Source organism: Chiloscyllium punctatum, chromosome 21 (genome assembly GCF_047496795.1).
Source record: "Chiloscyllium punctatum isolate Juve2018m chromosome 21, sChiPun1.3, whole genome shotgun sequence".
In the NCBI taxonomy this organism is placed as follows: Eukaryota; Metazoa; Chordata; class Chondrichthyes; order Orectolobiformes; family Hemiscylliidae; genus Chiloscyllium; species Chiloscyllium punctatum.
The window spans coordinates 17,074,139-17,080,682 of NC_092759.1; positions in this window are offsets into that span (position 1 = coordinate 17,074,139).

Genomic DNA, 6,544 nt, shown 5'->3' on the forward strand with positions numbered 1-6,544 from the left:
TTTACTCTGTATCTAACTTCATGTTCTACCTGTTATGGGAGTGTTTGAAGAAGACAGTGTAGGGGCAGGTTTACTCTGTACCGAACCTCGTGCAGTTCCTGTCCTGGGAGTGTTTGGGGGGGGCAGTGTAGAAGGAGCTTTACTCTGTGTCTAACCACGTGCAGTCCCTGCCCTGGGAGTGTTTGATGGGGGACAGTGTAGAGCTTGGCTGATCAATTTCCCAGTCTCCGTATACAGTCCTACTGCCAAGCACACGTTTTCTGGAAGCTTTGAGAGTTAAATGGCCAGTGATTATTGGATGATGGATTTATTGCCCATCTTCACTGGGGAATCAGTGGACAAAGTTGCACAAGGGATGAAGCAGCTGTGAGGAGACCAGAGGGATGCAGTTTTCATCAGCTTCTTTGAATAGTTAACAAAGGATGCCCAGCTTCTCAAGGGACTACCCTCCCCAGCCACACCGAGCAGAATCAATTCCCACTCTCATCCCCTCCAAATAAATGCTGATTTCTGGAAAGGCCAACCGTGCAGCTGAGAGGCTGGTGGGCTTACTGATACCATCAGCGACCTCCTGCAGTGGAACCTGATTGTTACACGTTCCTCTTGAATGCTGGCCAGCTCTCGAACATTTCCTCTATCTTTTACCTCGTTTCAGATCAGCACTGGACTCTGTTGACTTGCCAGTGCTGCACCCTTGGGACCAGTTTGAGTGGTATTCAATAGGTAGAAGCTATGGGGATCGCCCTGTCGGATTACTAGATTGAATGGATAAACTGGACCCGTATTTAGGATCTCCTGCACTCTGCAGACAGCGGGGAGCAAAGGGAAGGATATTAGCCTGACAGGTTTTTACATTCCACCTCTTTGTCTTTATCTCACTGATCACCCTATCCCTCTATTTCTTGTAGGTTTATTCAGCCTCTCTTTAAATCCATTGATGCTGTTTACCTCAGCCACTCCCTGCATTAGCGAGTTCCCCAATTTAATCAGATAAGAATATTAGGAAAAGGAACAGGAATTGGCTGCAGTACAAGTGGTGTCCCCTTTCCTATGCTGGCCCTAGGCCAAATTCGTTGGCTGGGCATTCAGGTCACCCCTGCGCTCACCTTTGCTAACCTCCAGGAACTGAGATTTCATCTCTTGCAAACAACAAGACATATGCTATGGAGTATACACCAGGCTTTCTTATTTAGGGTGCGAATTCGGAGCAGAAGGAAGCTGTTGGGACCTCGATCCTGTTCTGTCACTCAATAAGATTGTAGCTGATGTCCCTGTGACTTACACTCCATTTTCCTGTCAATTCTCTCCCCCTGACCCTATGTCCCCTAAATAAAACTTGACTCCCTTATGATTCAAGTGTCTGTCTAATTCAGTGTCACATGCATTCAGTGACTCAATCTCTCTGGCCTCTGGGGAAGAGAATTCCAAAGACTTAACGATCACGAAGAGAGGGGAAATCCCTTATTTTGACCTATCCTTTCACCATCTCTTTACTGGGTGGCACGGTGGCTCAGTGGTTAGCTCTGGTGCTTCTCAGCACCAGGGTCCTGGATTCAATTCCAGCCTCGGGAGACTGTGTGTAAACTCTACACAGATTCTCCCCATATCTGCATATGTTTCTTCTGACAGTCTAAAGATGTGCAGGTTACGGTGGATTGGCCATGCTAAATTGTTCCATTGTGGACAGAGATGTGCATATGAGGTGGGTTAGCCATGGGAAAAGTGGGGTTACTAGAATAGGGTGGGATGCTCTTTGGAGAGTCAGTGAGTACCTGATTGGCCCAATGGCCTGTTTCCACACTGTAGGGATTCTGAGATCTATCCCTCTCACCCCTTCCCATTGTACGTCTCAATAAGGTCACCTCTGGTCCTTCGAAACTCCCGCTGAACCTTTCCTCCTCGGCTGAACTCCTTTGTCCCAGGAATCAACCGAATGAACCTTCCCTGAACTCCCTGTTTATTCGATTTTATAGCCATTGTCTTGTCTGGGGTCTTCATTTACAAATGAAAACATCTCCTCTCTGTTTATCATTTTATGGTTTTGAAGTTGAAACAGGGCACCTTGCCTTGGTGAGAGCACAAGGCTACTTGCTGTAGAGTGGTGTATGTTATTTCACAAGTGACCTATTCATTGGAGCACGGAACTGAAAAACACCGACCGGCGCCAGAAGTTTACATGCGACTCGATTAAAGTTACTCTGTTTATGTTTGTGGTGGTTTTTTTAAAACAGGTTCCGCAGTGCACGATTCACCCTTGTTTTCCACTGCCTACAAATCCGCAAGAGGCCAATATTCCCTCTAATCAGCGGCCACTGCCATGGATAGATTAAGTTTCCTGTCTAATAACGCGGGAATGTTTTGATAATTTTGAAGGAAGGATCATATTCTGCAATCCTGGCTCTTTTGCCTTTCTTTCAAAAGCAAAACACCACAGGAATTGGCTACCAGGGCGATGACGTTTCACTCTTGGCCTGTGCAGGGAGACCTCGTAGCTCTGCTTCCAGAAACAACATTGACTGAAGTCGAGGCTAGGGAGCTGTGCTTGGGGCTGGCACTTAATTGACTGCAGATGGGGCTCCCTCTTCGGCAGGGGTCCTGTAACTAGCAGCTACAGGCAACAAAGCAGGGATTCTGGTCCCCTTTCAATAACCATTGGTTTGGGCTGACTGGGGGCTAAACTGGGCCGACTCTAACCTGTGTCTTGATTATTATCAAAGACTATTTTTTGTTTGTCTTGCCAGCTGATTGTTAGAGCAGCTTGCTTCAACTGGTGTTCGTAACAAGTCTTTAGAGTTGCTGGCCTCTCTCAGCATTGCTTTTCTTCACAATCTTTCGAGATGCAGCTGGAGCTTAGACCAGACCTGGTCCTCCTGGGAACAGCTAGAGCTCCCTGAGCTTGGGACCACGAAGCAACAGAATTCTCTCGCTCCCTCTCTCGCTTTCTCTTTTTCACAGCCACAGGGAGCAGAGGGCAAGGAGGAGGCAGAGCGGGTAAGGTTTAGGTTCCAGGGTAGGGATTCAGGAGCCGAGGGTAAGTTGAGGATTCCCCACTCCCAAGGGCCGAGTGAAAAGGTGCAACGTTAATAACGGGCAGGCTATTGAGGACAGCTAGTTTCCAAATAGAATAAATGTACAGTTGGACAGCCTGCATGTGCAGCAGTCCCTATCGTAACTGAGTTGGTTCACATGCACTTCGAAGGGGCTTTCTCCATCCCCACAGAGATCTCTTTGATCTTCATCTGTTGAATAAGTTGTGTGGAGTTTCACCTATTTCAGAAGTGTACTTTTTAAAATATAAATAAAGAAGCTTCTTGTCACAGAAGTGAATTCTCCGCCATGCCTGCCCTACCACCTCGCATCAGTGTTCTCAAAGTGGCAAAGCCATCAGCATCTTCTGCACAGTTGCAGAAACCTGCATCATTGAGGCCAAACTTCTTTGGACCCCACCCCTGCATTCGAGGTGACCCGTTGTCGTCCACTGTGATTAGGGTGAGGATCAGTGTGGGACACTGATTTGACCTGGCAGCACGAAGACCTCATCTTGTGGCTGGGAAATAGACCAACTTGCACCTTGTCTGGATGCTCAGTGCCAGGGTGAGTGAGATTGGGCTTTAGGCCGTCACCCACTATCCCCCAGGAAGCAGCCAGTCTAGCAGAGTCATTTTCTGTTTCCTTTTGGGCTGTTGTTTCACTGCTTGGTTGTGTGGGGAGGGAGGTGGGGAATTGATCTGTGAGAGTAGGGCAGAGCAATGGAAATATTTCTCACGTGGGGTAATAATGGCAAGTCTGGACAAACAAACAGAAGTCTTGAAAAAATGAACAGTCTGTTCAGGAGTGACCTAGACTGACTATCTCACAATGAAATGCACACTTTAACTGAGCATGTTAACTGTTTATGGCAAGTGCTAGGAACATCTGTCAGGAGTCTTCCTGTTTCTTAGTATTTTGGGCATGTTGCCTGGGGGTGTTTTGCAGTTTGATTTTTGTACTGTTTTGTATGTCATCAATAAAAAAATATTGCAGATCAAAGTTAGCATGGGTGCTTCTTTGCTCATTTGTATTTCCCTTTACCGACTGCGTTTTTGCTGGAGAATTCACGATTAGCTGTTGTTTGGCCTTGAGTTCTGTCTGCTCCCCTTTGTGGGAACATATAGTATCAAATGAGACCAATCGACCCGCTGTGCCTGTGCTGGTTCTGTGTGAGGGAGCAGTTGTGCTTCTCTGCACTCCACCTTTGTTGGCGACCCTGCAAGTTTCTCATATTCGAGACCAGCTTTCAGTCACCAGTATTTTCTTGGACTATGTTGCAACATCAATGCAATACCGGTCAGTTATCAGGGTGACTAGTGATGAGCAATGAATTAAACATTGTTTTGAAAGCACCCATGCACAGACTATCCTGTAAAATCACTGTCAGCCACAGAACTGGGACTGTCAAATTCAATTTCATCCAGCAGCTCACTGAAGGCATCCCTGCAGTGTGTATGAGATGCCATCTCATGGCCAGTAAGGGTGAGTGCAACTGCAGGATTTCAGCCAACAATAAGTTACATCAATGCAGCATCTTGAACCAATCTAACCATCCCATTGGACCAGTTGTCAAATGAAATTCATGCTACAACAAAGTGAGATGTTAGGACAGACTTCATTGAAGAGAGAGGTTTTAAGGAGCTTCTCAAGGGACGGGAGAGGTTTAGGGAGAGAACGTATTTAGGTCCTAATAACGTCAGTTGTGAAGGGAGAGAGAAGATGCAGGAGGCCAGAGTTGTAACATCACAAAGATCTCAGGCTCTTGGACACAGCAGGGTGGCTTCTCTAGTCAGTAACGCCACTGTGCACTAATACAAAAAGCAAGCTACTGATTTCTTTGCCAGAATAAATCAGTTTGCTGTCCTGTGTACAACAGATGGAATATAGGCTCCTTTTATTCCTGATAAATAAATGTCATCCTGTTCTTGCACCCTGCTACCAGATTATACCTAATTCCCTCTGCACCACTATTTCTGCTAGCCACCTTTTAACTCCTACGCCGCCATATTCTGTAACTCCATCCTTAACCTATTTTTTTTCTTTTGTCACCCCTCTCATCCTTCAGGAGTACGGGAAAGACTGCACTTGAAGTAGGCTCTTACCACATCCTAAAGTGATTTCGAAAGCCCAGTCACTGCTTAGAACATAGGGTCCATTCTGTGCTGTAATTTGCTTAGGCCCATGATGTTGTGTTGAGACTTAATCCTAATGTAAAATAGAGTAACAACCTATGCACCCCTCAACTCATTGCTATCCATGTACATGTCCTGCTTGAATGTCCCCAATGACTTTGCTTCCACCACCTCAGCTGGCAACACATTCCATGCATTCACAACTCTGTTAGGCAAGATGTCCGGGATGGTAAATGATCTGTTTTGGATGTGATTGATTGAAGGAGGGGTGTTAGCCACCACCCATGGATTTCAGTTCGTGAGAGGGAGACACTGAGCAGACAGACTGCCTTGGTTAAACATATTGTTCCAGAAGGTAAAAACAAGGATCGCAGATGCTGGAGATCCGAGCCTAGATTAGAGTGGTGCTGGAAAAGCACAGTAGGTCAGGCAGCATCTGAGGAGCAGGAAAATCGACGTTTTGGGCAAAAGCCCTTCATCTATTCGTGATGAAGAGCTTTTGCCTGAAACATTGATTTTCCTGCTCCTCGGATGCTGCCTGACCTGCTGTGCTTTTCCAGCACCACTCTAATACATATTGTTCCAGAAGACAGCATCTCCAACAGCACAGCATTCCCCTTGGTTGTGTAGTGGGAGTGTCAGTCTTGGTTCTACCTGGTGGGACTAACGGACCTCCAGGTGCTGCCCCTCTGTATTGGTGGTGGAGAGTGTGAACATTTAAGACGTATGGGGTGCCAATCATGTGGGGTTGCATTGTCATGGATGATGTTGAGCTGAATGGTATGTTGGAGAGTATACATTTCTGACCTATGCCTCATAAATGGTGGACACCCATAGTCTCAGTTCCCTTAAAGTGATGCAGCTGGGTCAGGCTTCAATCTTGCAAGGTTAGCAATAGATTCAGAAAGTGTACATTCCATGGCTGTCTACTTCTCATCCTCTGATCTTGTCTGTGTCCAGGTATTCTGTAAGGGAAATACATGATGGGCAGTGGACGCTGCCAAGATATTGAGTGGCTGTCAATGCCGTTGTGAATTCCTGTTATAAATACCTATCGTGATTTATTATTCTAAGAATCCCAGACTGGCATTCTACCGTTTATGATTTTGACCTTGCCCTGTATTCTAACTTACACCGAGGCTGCTTCAAACTTTGGTGTCTCCTCTTGTCTAGAAGTCATTCTTGCATCTTTCAAATCCCTCTGTGGCCTTGTCTCTGTACATTCCTCCAGGCCCATATCCCTCAGCGATCTTTGCATTCCTCTAAATCTGGCCTCTTGGGGCAACCCTTCAATTCCCACCATCATTGGTGCTGTACTTTCAGCTGATATGCACTCCAAGCTCTGGAATTCTCTCTGTAAATCTGCTTTCCCCTACTCTGGG